We start from the raw sequence: 13,241 nt of genomic DNA, 5'->3' as shown, positions 1-13,241 counted from the left end.
ACTGCAATACTGTATACACAGAGGCAAAGATTCTAATTATTTCTCCATTGGTGTTATAAGTTAATGGTAGCCTTATTCATATCTTTGAGTATTTATTTATTCGTTCCTGATAAATGCATTTTCTTTCCATTAAGAATCAACATTTTAATAGTACATTTTTTACATGGCATGACCTAAAATTTTCAACAGATTTTTCTAACATCTTAAAAACCTGTCCCTGTGGACTATGGACTTCTCATCTGCTAYAGAAGAATCCAACTAAAGCACAGAGCACCAGAGGAATTTCAAGTCTCTCMGATGGTTTTCTTTAAAATAAGAAGAATTTTACCAAGTATTCAGTGTACAGAATATTTGTACAGAACAACACAGATGGTTTCTACCTATGTGTTCTACACACTCATTTGCACAAAAAGAGGAAAAAGAGATGCATCACAACAGATATAACAAATTCAGCCCTTATCCGGCAGATATCTTTAACTGAGTTTTCTGTTCAAGCAAGCTGCTTTTCAGCCAAAAAGATGAGGTTTTTTTTAGCAATATGTGTTTTCTTTCTCATTTCATTATGTTTTCACTCTTAATAGAAAACAATCRTTGTTCTTATCACTTTGGGAAATGAATTCTTTTTAAGCATAGATTAATACAATATTGATAAAAGCTATTGTTATGTATATATATCTGGAGTGAATTTTGTTCTTCAAGACTTTTGAAAGCTGCAGCATTATTGGCTGTCTAAGTCTCATTGATTTTCATCATGTAAGCRTGTGAAGCTTTTTGTAAGTAATGAAATGCTAGGGTTCAGAGTGGTGCATCTTTCATTAAATCTGCAGYGATGAAATCTGTTTAATAATGTGTATGACTTCTTTTCCCCTCCCCCAACTTTCATCTGGGATGGAGATGTAATTGAATTGCTTTTCTTTCATATTTTATGCAGACAGGTAGTAAAATCSATTATATTTTTAAGACATTGTGAAATACAATTTTATTGAAGTTAGAACCTTGCTTTTATATATATGTATAATTGTTGTAAGGAAATATAAAGCAGATTAGAAAAGATACTGGTTCAAACATCAGATTAGTAGCCAGAAATAAACAGAGTAAAAGAGAAAGAGAAGGAAAGTAGTTGTCAAAAACTCACAGGTTCAGTCCTCAATCCTAAAAATACTTAAACTTATGGATAATTTTATATAAAAGAATAATCCATTTGAAGATCATGGAATTATTGTTGTAAGCAAAATTGAAGCTTTGCTTTCAATTTAATGAATAAATGTGGCTACAGATTCAGTTATATCTCATGAAAAAGAAATAATTCCCTAAGCTCTTATTAAAAGAGCTTTAAAATGGGTAATAACTCACCTTTTTTTGTTATTGAGTGCTTGGAATATAGACAACATTATGTTAARCTTCAAGTTAAATTCTTAAAGCAACATTCTGAGTATTGTCAATACTTTATATCATCAATCACATAATATAAAGAACTAGAACTGAAAAGAATGGAGGTAACTGTCCTTTGCACTGCATAGAGAAATAGATATTAGTTCATAGAAGAAGTTTTTCTGGGTAAAATGCTTGAGTTTGAATTATAGTTTTGTCAAGGATCTAGATGAATTACGATAAAATTTTAAAATCCTATTCCTATGAATTATAAATAGCTAAAACAAACTTTCTCTTTAAATATTGATCAGATCAATTTATTAAGCCTGACACTCTCTTTACAGTGTAGCCCACTTTATTTCTTCAGATAAGGATGCTCTGCTTGTAGCTTGCTTTAGGGCTGTCCAATGTTAGAACTTTTGTGTATTTTACATTCCAGAGGAAGATCATAAAAATAAACCCTCTTTCTACACTTTCTTGCCTTCTATCAGATAGTACAGAGTTTTATATTTCAGCTACACATTTACACTTGAATTTTTCAAAGCCATTAATTCTATACTATAGCATAATTCACAACCCAGCTCTGATGGGGGTAGTGTAGGGATCCTATTGTTTTTCAGCTTCCTCTAGTTCGAATCAATTTATTGTTTCAATATCTTCAAATATAAATCTCCTGGTCTCTTGTTCCATTAGTGACAAATTCATTGAAGTGATACAGGTCTGAAAATGATGTACTTGTAAACTGTTGTACATTGAAAAAGAGGAAAAGCACGAGGTTCATTCCTAGGAAAAGCAACTGTTGTGGAACTATGATTTYAAGGAGACAGAATGTGATACAGCACAGCTGAACCATTAAAGAGGTTGTTTGTAAGTGTCCTTCAGTTACATGAAGGCATGCAACACAGGACAATGTTGTCAGGCAAATGGTTTGCTCTCAGCAGAGTCAGTGTGTGTYGCTAGATAAAGAGTGGTCAGGGACTGGAGCCATGACTGCCTTCACTGCTTAAATGTCAGCTGGCTCCCTGGGTTTGGGATGGGCTGGCTCTCTCCGAGATAAAACTCGCCTACAGGGATCTAATTCTAAGCAGTACAAATCAGCTGATGTCACTTTGCTTGGGATCATCCCTTGCTCTTTTATCACCGTAGATAGCCAGTATGTCCTCACACAAATGAAATGCCCCTTCTTATAAATCTGATGATGCTGGGGACATTTCCAGTTGAAAACTTGTGTGACTTTCTTTCCCAGCATTAACAGGATGATACAGGACAGACATGAGGTATCAGTAAGTGGAGGATGTAAGCATGGACACACCCAAGTCTGTCTTCGTCAAATGTGTCAGGTCTATGGGGGGAGGGTAAGTAATCAGTTACTCTCCCTCTTCCTTATTTTGAGTGCTTGAGGCCGGAGATCAAATTAATCAGCAAATGCAAATAATCTAGAGACTTAGAGTCTGTATCCTCTCTAAGATGTCACATCCYTGTTACCCACAAATTGTCATCTATTATTTTTAAAGAGGACTTCTAGAAACATGCTGCATCTGAAGGTAGGAGCATGCAYTTTGTGTGTCTCTATAGATTATAATTTTTGTTATATTTTTGTAATAGCATATACTCAGCATAGACGTTTGCTAAAAAAATKAGTGTAAATACTGTGAAACATTTAATAAGATTTCAGAAGTATTCTCTGTAACTTTCTGGTGGTGTCACAGAATAGCCCTGATTAAGGTTTCAAGTAATTTCCGCTGTTTTCAGAATTTTGCCGCCACTGGAGTAGGCCAACTTCACTTTTTTTTTTTTTTTTTTTTTTTTTTACTTTCCTCTTCTCTTAACCACCTGAAAAATTATTATAACACCCTGCGTTCTAATATACCCTCTCTGTTCCCCTCTGTTACTTTACCTTTCCAGTAAGCTCTCTTCAGAGATAAATGCAAATATGAATAGCACTTATAATTCAGTCCCTTCTAAAAGAACRTTTCATTAATTTCTCTTTATTTGTATCTATTCATGACATTTATGTACTCTACTATTGTGCACTCTTCTCTTGTTTGCTTTATTACTTCTCTGAAGTGCTGGCTTTGGAGATTTCTTCTATCTCTTGTGTGATGGAAGGCCACTTAGTATGCATTCCCTTTCCCTGTCCTTGTTTTTTTCTATAATCCTGTTCTTTTTTTTCCACATATAAGCCACTTATCTGAAAAGAGTGAATGTATTTTTTTTCTGAGCATTATACAATATATCTTCCTTGTACTCTGAAGAAATAGTGAAATGAAACAATCCGGTTAAAAAAGAAAAGAAAGAACACCATCTTATCCCTGTATATAGGAGAAACAGCATTGTTWAAATAGTCTTAAAAAAGTAAAATCACAATTCTGTTTTTTTTAACCTGAAACAATCTTGTTGGTATCAAAAAGAAAAGACCCATTACTAAAACATTTAAAGTTCTCCAGCTTTAATTGTTTTAATTTAAAAACATTTCATTTGTAGGAATGACACAGAAATTATCAGCATTTACACATATCCCAGGTTACATTTTGCTAACAATGAATCTAAGTTATTACTCATTTCTAGTTTAGGTAAAATTTGAAGAAAGATAGAAGAGGAAGCAGCTGGAGGAGCAATCTTTCTTAAAATGTATAAAAAAAAACACATTAGCCATATTATATTGATTACAGCTTTGAACACCCATCCTATTCCAAACTAACATTAGTTTAAATGTCTTCTGCTGCAATTTTCTTAAAATGTACCACAGCTGAACAACACATTTTGGAGGCTTTCTGGGACATCCCACTGGTATTGCCTGGATGGGTAAGAGTTCAAATTCCCATAAAGCTTAAATATAGATTTTGGAAAGAATCCAATCACTTTAAGAAAGCTTTCCAATCCAGAGGCCACTTGTAACAGGCAGTTTGTGTGTTGACCAGAAACCTCACTCAAAAGCTAAAAATTTTCTCTCACCAGTTATTTGTTAACAGAGAGGAAGACAGATTACAATTAATCTCTGCTTGAGAAATTTATTCTGAAATATTGTTGCTTTGGAGGTCCAGAGCCMCCAGTTTCTTGTCATGCAGTTCCATTTAGAGCATTGTCTTTCACTGATTTTTCTTTTCTTTAGGACAATTTTTTTCTTTTTCAGATAGTCAAGCCACATAACCCCCTAGTCTGAAAACAGGTATATCACAGAATCACAGAAGAGCTGGAAGGGACTTCAGGAATTAATTTCTTTCAATTCTCCTTCTTGCATGAGGAGCAAGAAACAATGATAGTCCTAGAGAGTAACAAGAGTGTGCAAACTTTTCCCAAGTAGCAGAGCAGCTGTGAAATTCATTGTGAAACTGTTGGTGTTTTGGGGGGCAGGAGGAATTTATTCATGCAGTGTTAAGAAGTCACTTCTSTCAATAGATAGGAAAGAGGTATAGAACCAATGCACCCAGATCAGGGTTCAACATCTTCACAGAGAGCCTGGGATCATAAAGAGGGAAGAATGTGAGGCATAGGGATGTTTTGAAAGAGTGTATGTATGGCTTCTGTGAAAAAAAGCCCCACGGCTCMTGTCAGCATTTATTAAATAGAAGTGACTTTTTGACTTTTGGGAAATGTGATATAGCATGCTGTTGGTAAGAATAGTAGAGGGGCTGGGAAGTGTAATAGTTTCATCTTCTTTGAGGCAGAAATAGCAGAAAAGGTGGAAGGCCAAATAGACATACAGAATCTTTAAGTTTGGAAAAGACCTCCGGGATCATCAAGTCAAAGTTTTGTTCAAACACCACATCAACTAAAYCAAAGCACAAAATGCCAAGCCTGGTCATTTCTTGGAACTCTTCCAGGGCTGGTGACTCCACAAACTCTCTGGGCAGCCTATTCCAATGCCTAACCAACCTTTCAGTGAAAAAGCTGAACCTCCCCTGATGYAGCTTGAGGCCATTTCTTCTTATTCTGTCATTTGCTGCTTGGGAGAAGTGGAAAAATCCCATCTTGCTACCTTTGTTCAGGTAGTTGTAGACTGATAAAACTTCCCCACAGTTGTAGACTGATAAAACTTCCCCACAACCTCCTTTTCTCCAGGCTACACAACCCCAGATGCCTGAGCTGCTCCTCATGTGGCTTGCTCTCTAGATCCTAAAACAGCTTGCTCCAAAATGCTAAAATTCTGATTTAATACAAGTGATCTCGCGCAATAGAACAGATGACCTGCTTATGCAGTACCAGTTTCCCTCGTTGTCTGTCCCTCTGGTTTCACTGAGCAATTCCTGTCCTTTGGCAAAGGAGACTGACTGATTGTAATTAATTGTTGCTGTATGCTGGTACTTWAAATGCCCATAGTAGTTGTGCTTAATGAAGTAAGCAAAAACAGAAATGAAATGGATAGCTCCTTGTCAGAGGAGGAAAAAAATACAAAGAACACGCAGTCTAGAGGAATTGTATATTAATATAGACAAAAGAAAACAACTGTTATAACTTATGACAGAGCATAAGAGAAATGTAAAGAATAAATCAAAAGGAGACTGTTTTTGCTCAGCTGAATAGGAAGCTGTCCTAGTTAATAGGGTCAAACTCTCATTGAAATATTTGCTACTCCCTTATGTTGAAAAGCAAGCTGAGATAAAGCAGAGAGATGTTAGAGGAAGACATTCTAAGAAGTTCAAGRCAAGAACTCAATAATGAGGAGTCTTCTGAGAACACTAAATGAAAAGGAAAAAACGTTGCATACTGCTTTAAGCCAGGCTGCTGCAAAGACTTAATTTTTCAAATTTCAAGGATAGTTACTGCAGAAGGAAAGCATTTGGTGATAAAGACCTGCTTAGTGATAAAGAATGCTTTTAGGATCCCCAGAAAATATACATTAAGATTTAAAATACAAGGATGAACTTGTAAGGGGGGTAAAAAGCTRCTAATGATACTGTGCATCAACAGATCTACCATTTTCCAAAATGCTTAACAGGACAAAAAAAAAAAAAGGTAATTACAGCTGTCAGCTTAGCATGTGATGAAACAACATATATTAAATCACTATTTGAAGAGCTTTATTTGAGTTTGTTGTGCCAGTCCTAAAAAGCTTTGGAAACTCAGATTTATTGTCTTTTCAAACATTGCATGTTCAAAGCTGAAGAAAAGATATATTCAGTTCTGTTTATTGGGTTTATAGTGGAGGGCACATCGAGTTAATCCCCATAGTTATCCTAAATCCAGATGGAATTTAGAAACTTCCTGGAAAAATGTTGCACTTTAATTTTGTTTCACTGCTGCATGGATTTCTATGGGCTAAATTCACCACAACTATAGAGGGTAGGATTGAGCCTGTGATCGAGACCAAATTCATGACACACAGAGCATACAAAAGAGAGTGCAAGGTTGAGAGTACGTTCAATAGAGGGAAGGGAAGAGAATGTTTTATAACCTCTGGGACCTCTTTGCATTGAAACAACTATGGCCTTACTCCCTGTGAGGGAAGCCCAGCACACTGATGTTTGMAGTAGCTGCCTCTGTGAGTCCAATCTCTCCTTCTGGCTATGTCTGGTGAATAATACTGAGTCTCTGGCTTAGCTTGAAAACTTTATAGATCAGCAAGAATTGTATTCCCTTTGGCATAAGAACTTTATTTTCTTTCCTAGTTGAAATAGGACAGGTCTCATCTGTTTTTTGTTGTGATTTCAACTAAACCTTTGCTGACTGTATCTGTGTTAAGAAAAACCAAAACAAATCATGAACAAACAAACAAACAAAAAAACCTCCACCACAAAAAAATATGCCTGAGGGATAGTCTTCTGCTCCAGCCTGTGATTGTTTTGGCTACTGAATTTTTAGTGTCATCACTGGTACACTTTTGGCTGTGCCTAAGTGTTCACTCAAATTTTGTCTGAACACAAACTGACAAGAGAAGATGCCAAGAAATGCTCCCAAAAGGCAATATGGACAGCACTGCTCCATATTTGGGTCCCTCTGCTCCRTTTAATTCCCTAACACTATTCCAGCAGGCTTTGAATCCTCAAACTCGTCCACACATTTTTTATGATATCCTGCAGATCTCCAGTGTGTGTCATGTAATSTCAGAGTCAGCTGTAGGTTTTTCTTCAGAGATTTTGAACTGATAAAAGTAGACAAAAATAACAACCAGGTCTCCTTGCCAGAAACGTGCTACACAAGGCCTGAAAAAGACATGTCACCAAGTGCTATGCTGTGAGGAGCTGGCTGTGCCATTCCACATTGCCTCAGGGAATGGCTCCTTGTTCAGCTTCGTTTGCTAATATCCATGTGCCAGTGTCTGCTGGTCTRCTGGGCACCTAAAAGAACATTTGCTGTGTGACAGCTCTCTGAAGCAGAAAAAAACATTTGCAAGATCCCAGTTCTTGCTGCAAAACAGAAGCATCTTGTGCTGTCCCTTTCTGATTTTTCTTTCCGGCACCTGTAAGACATCAACTGCAGTTTCTGGCACTGTGAAGGGCAATTTTTCCTGCCAATCACTCTATCTTCCTTTCTGATATCATTTWATATCAAACATAAATAATTGATGTTTCTATTTTAAAAACATTAATCTTAAACTGTAACAGAGCAGGTGTGCATTCTGAAACATGGAATAAACTCTCCTCACAGAGGGCTACATCATTCTGGAGCCTCTAAGGCCCTGTTGCTGCTCTTGTCCCCAGTTAGCAAGAAGGATCTTATGAATTCTCCATTCCTAAACATTTCACAGACTCCATCATYGAGTCTTGGGAGAGGGGGCAGAAATCTAGATGTGGTTTTCCACACAGGTGCATGATCCATGTTCTCTGTGAAAGCAGCAGTCTTGTAGTTCCTTGCAGCCACCCTTTAGCTTAATTGATAATCACCCATACACAAATGGAATGTACTGGTTTAAACCCAGCTGGCAACTAAACCTGACACAGCCACTCACTCACTGCCTGTGGTGGGATGGGGACAAGAATTGGAAGAGTAAAGGGAAAAATTGGGAATTTGAGATGCAGACAATTTAATAGGTAAAACAAAAGCCACGCACACAAGCAAAGCAAAGCAAGGAATTCATTCACCACTTCCCACGGGGAGTCAGGTGTTCAGGCAGCCCCAGGGCAGCAGGAATCCATCGCACATAATGGGTGATTTGGAAAACAAATGCCATTACTCCCCCTTCCCTTCTTCATCCACCTTTATATGCTAAACATGATGTCATGGGATATCTCTTGGATCAGCTGKTGTCAAGTGTCCCATCTGTGCAGGGCTGTCAGTCAGCTGTCCCACTAAACTTGAATGCCTGACAGCTGTGGCAAACTCCTTGGAAATGAGAGACTGAGACAGCAGTCCTTTGAAGTGGTAAAGCTTTTTAAACCCAGTGTACAGCTTGATGGAGTCAACAGAATCCTTTCCAAACTGAGCTTCTCAGGGAAATTCAGAAGTAGACTCAATTTGTGGTGAGCAACAACTGTTACAAAAGAGATATATGTGAAGACTGTGGGTTTGCAGAGGAAAAAAARAGACAGGGAAGCTTTTAATWCAGAATTAAATGCCTGAAGCTTTAGCTAGGGGTTCGAGGATTTATATTACACTGATATCACATTGTAAATTTTTTCTTGAATTCTGGTTACAGGTCTAAACCTAACAAAAAGTTTAAGTACTGAAATTAATTCATAAGCATGAGCAATGATAGGTTAAAGTGTGTTCAAAGAGAAAGGCAGAGGCAGCMTCTATATTTCTTTCTCATTGGAAAATGCAAAGAATATGAAAATTATCTAGATAATATCTGTGCAGCATTTGGCTTAGGCTAAAATTCAGTAATGAATGAAGTCTGAACTCCCAGGACTACAGTCTTATTTATGGTTTAAGAAGAATGAACTAGACTGGCAATGCATTTTCATGGGGAAAAAAAGAAATTAAAAAACCATGAACTATTCAGGAGAGAGCAGGGAGTGTAAATTTGTGCATATTGCTAGAAGTAAGTTATGGAGCTGTCACTAYGAAATTAGCATTTACCAGTAGCAAAGCTGTTCAGGACAATTAGTTAACATGGAAATAAAAGTGTATGCGATAAAGAAATTAGTGGTCTAGATTTTCTGAGCCATGTATCAAATCACAATGGAAAATTTAAATGCCAAAGTGCTTTCTTTTAGGCACTTAATCATGTCTGTGTGTGCTCCACTCCTAACCATCATTTTGCTGCTTTTGTAGAAATAGAGATGATGGGAGAGACRAAACAAATGCTAGGAAGTTAATACACGTAAAAGGACTACATCATTTTCATTTGAGAATTAACTGTTTGAGTTACCCAAATCTTGAACAGTAAATATCATATTTAGCGGAATGATATTTCTACAGTGTTATAGGAAATTCACTGGAGGACAAAAGTTAATTGAATTAAATATTGATTAAGATTCTATTCATCTAAMAGATTTGTTCGTATCAAACTCACACTGGTTGTAGGTAATAACTGGTTTAGAAAGATCATAATTTTACAGTTTATTTTCTTGTTCCTAGATTTTGAATAGTATATTTATCTTGTCTATCTAATTATGAGGCCATTTGATTTTATTTMCAGAATAATAATAAGGAAAAAACCCACCAYCACCMCCCCACACTAGCACTTTTAACATGYAAAATGCTGAGATTCTGATATCCTTGTAAGAAACTGTATTGAATTTTGTGGGTTTCAAAAATAAAAGAGGAAAAATAGTTTTCATACATTTATGAAAATATGAGTCCTGGATACAGGCATGCTATGAATATTATAAATACCAAAGGCATAATTACTTTTCTTCTAAAGTCTCAAGATTTTGGAAAAATTGCTACAGTTTTCAGAGACAGCTGGTTTATGTCTCAAAATAAGAAAGCAGAATTGGCCATATAATTTTTTTTCCWCTTTGTCTTGTGTCAGTGTGTAATCCATTGGACTCACAGTGATTTCCATTTGCTACAGCCTCCTTGCTTGCAGATGTATTTGGTTGAGGTTTGTAAAGTGTAACATGGTGTGGAAACCAATGACAAAAATTGAAAAAGAACTGTATAAGGCTCTGTTCTTCTTTTGAGATCATTTCCCCAGAATGCAGTTAATACAGACCTCCAAAATTTTGATTGTTAGATGGTGTTTTTTATTAAATTAAATTCTATTACAAAGTTTCACAATTTCATAGAATCAACTCTTTGGTCTAATGATAATAAACAGAATTTTTGGTCCAATGTTAAAAGGCAGAAAAGATGCCCTTTGACAATTTTTTAAAGCTACCAAGGGGAAAAAAAACCTCTAAAAATTTTGCATATTTCAAAACCAAATTATGATTAAAAAAATAAAAGAGAGCATTTTGAGCACAGTCAATGAGATTTTCTCTCTAGAATCCCTGGTAGGTTTTTTTGTTGATTTTAAAGTATATGCTGGGAATAGTAATGATTAAACAGGTTTTGTCTTTATTGTGGGGCATCTACAACTTCTCTGGGCAATCTGTTCCAGTGACTCATCACCCTCACAATAAAGAACTTTTCCCTAATGTCTAATCTAAATCTACCCACTCTCACTTCTTTGCCCTTGTAAAGAATACTTCTCCATCTTTCTTGTAGGGTCCCTTCAGGAACTGAAGAACTTGAGGCCTCATTCTGATTGCCAAGGAATATACTTTTCTTTTCTCCCGAATGCATGTGTGGCTATAGTTTTAGAATTGTGTTGTGAATGTTCTCACAGCTGTATCCATAACCTGTGTAACCCTCGGGGTTTGCCAGTGCACACCGTGGGCAGAGCTGCAGGGGATGTGTAGGATGACGATGGAAGTGTTGTGCATTCCCTCACATGTGAGTGAGTTACAGCCTCCCAGACCCCTCACCCCCTGATTAATCTGCAGTTTGTGTGTTCCACTTTTCTATGCTATCTTTTAGGTAGCTAGAAGGTTGCTGTTCCTTGAATTTGATGAATGCCTAGACAAGAATACTGCAACTGCTATTGCACCATGCACATTTTCTTCCCAATGTTCTATATAGCTAAAAGATGATGCTTCTTAACCCATGCTCTTTCTTATCTTTTGAACCTGAAGAATCAATTTCTGGCTAATTAGAAATGCAAAAATAAAATTCAAACCACATTGTAAATATAACGTAATGACTTGAGAGGTAGTAACTGCTCTCAGCCAGTGGCAGATCACCATAATCAATCAGCTGTCTCGTTCAGGATGAGTGTGCTCCAGTCTGAAAGAGATGGAGGTGCTGGCAGGCACTTTTAATAATGTTTTAGGAAGGAGAGAGGGGATATTAAGGTGTAAGATAGTGTAATATATTAAGCTGGATGAAATCTTCTGTTTCGGTTGTGCAGAGAAGTTGTAGGTGTAGATGAGTAGCAATTCAGTAAGTATCCTGGTTCTGTCTCTATTTATGCTATCTTCTTAAATTATTTTSTTGGCTTAAAAATCTGTTTTAAAGTGGCAGCAAATTCTGTATGTTGGTGAAAAACCTTTGGAGCATTTTTCCGGATGATTAAGAAAGCAGATGAGGTTGTTTCCCTTCAGTCTCACCTTTAAYTTCACTGTGAGAATAGATTTACAAAGATTTACATAAATTTGCAAAACCAGGGCATATGTGTAATCTTCTATATGTGCTCATAGCACAATTTTACCTCTATCACCCTTTTTCTTAGCAGACACTTTGAATTTGAGCTGGAGACTTCTAGAGGCAGCAGTAGTGGTTTCTGTGATACAGAATACACCAAGTTTCCAAACTCAGACCTGTAGCCATACCCTGTGAAAAACTATGTAGATAGGAATAAATTAAAATTCTATGGCTACAATCTAAAAAAAAACCTACCCAAAAATATGCTTGAGTGAAGAATCCAAGTGTGGGGTTCAACTACAACCTTTCAATACTTGACTGTGGCTGTCTCAGTCTGGACGTGAAATGTGTCCTGGACTRGACTTTCTGACCAAGAATTAAAAAAAGTTAAAATTCGCACCTATTTGTGTTCTTGTTCTGATGTGTCTCTTTGTCATGTAGATTTTAACAATTGTCAGTGTTATGGCTGTTTGTAACACCTRTTTATTTTTCATTTATAAAGCATCCACTAATCATCTGCTTTAAGTTAAATTAAAAATCAATTTTTTTTCTTTTATTTCCTATGGCTTTTTCTGACTGTTATAGAACATCTGTGAGAATTTTTTAAAGCTTTATTTTTTTTTTCTGGCCTGTAGATAGATAATTTATTTAATCTATTTTGTATGAATATTTTGCAAATCATCTGTGCCTTACAAGAAGTTGGAGCTTGTCATGAAAAACATGTATTCTTCAGACTTCACAGAAGTTCAGAAATAAGTTTCTGAAAGATCCAAAAGGCTTGTTTTTAAAATTATTGTGAAGCTAACATCAYTGTTAGAAACTGCTTACATAGTACAAATACTATATCTGCCTTGAAATMTTAATTTCTTTTTCTTCAAACCTTTCAGAAATGTACTAGTTGATTGGATGATCTTCATTATGAAAAAAAATTACCTAAGATAGAGAACTTTAATGGGGTTTTGCAGTTGCTGAGGGCTTTGCAAATCCCTSTATTTGAAAAAAGTTTACTTTAACATGGAGCAATAGTCTAAGATTACCTCCCACAGAGACCTGAATAACCCATTTCACTGTGCATGATGATCTATCAGCATCTCTTTAGTCAATTCAGTATGTTTTGCTCCATTTGAACAGAGAGCATTTTATACTTAAAATGCATAGAATTGTAAGTCATTGCCTATCTGTTCCAATAGGCACACCAAAATAGTAAAGAATCTATGGAATTTTATGAATACATGTACCTGTGCAATAACACATTAAGTAATGAAAATGCAAAAGAAAAGAAATCACATATCTTCTAACAAATATCCTGAAGTAAATTTTTTGTGTTTCCCTGAATGTGGGCTTTTTCATGTTCATATTGT

This window comes from Malurus melanocephalus, unplaced genomic scaffold (assembly GCF_030028575.1).
Source record: "Malurus melanocephalus ecotype Western Australia unplaced genomic scaffold, MMel_1.1 scaffold_124, whole genome shotgun sequence".
In the NCBI taxonomy this organism is placed as follows: Eukaryota; Metazoa; Chordata; class Aves; order Passeriformes; family Maluridae; genus Malurus; species Malurus melanocephalus.
Note: the sequence above shows the minus strand (reverse complement) of the source record.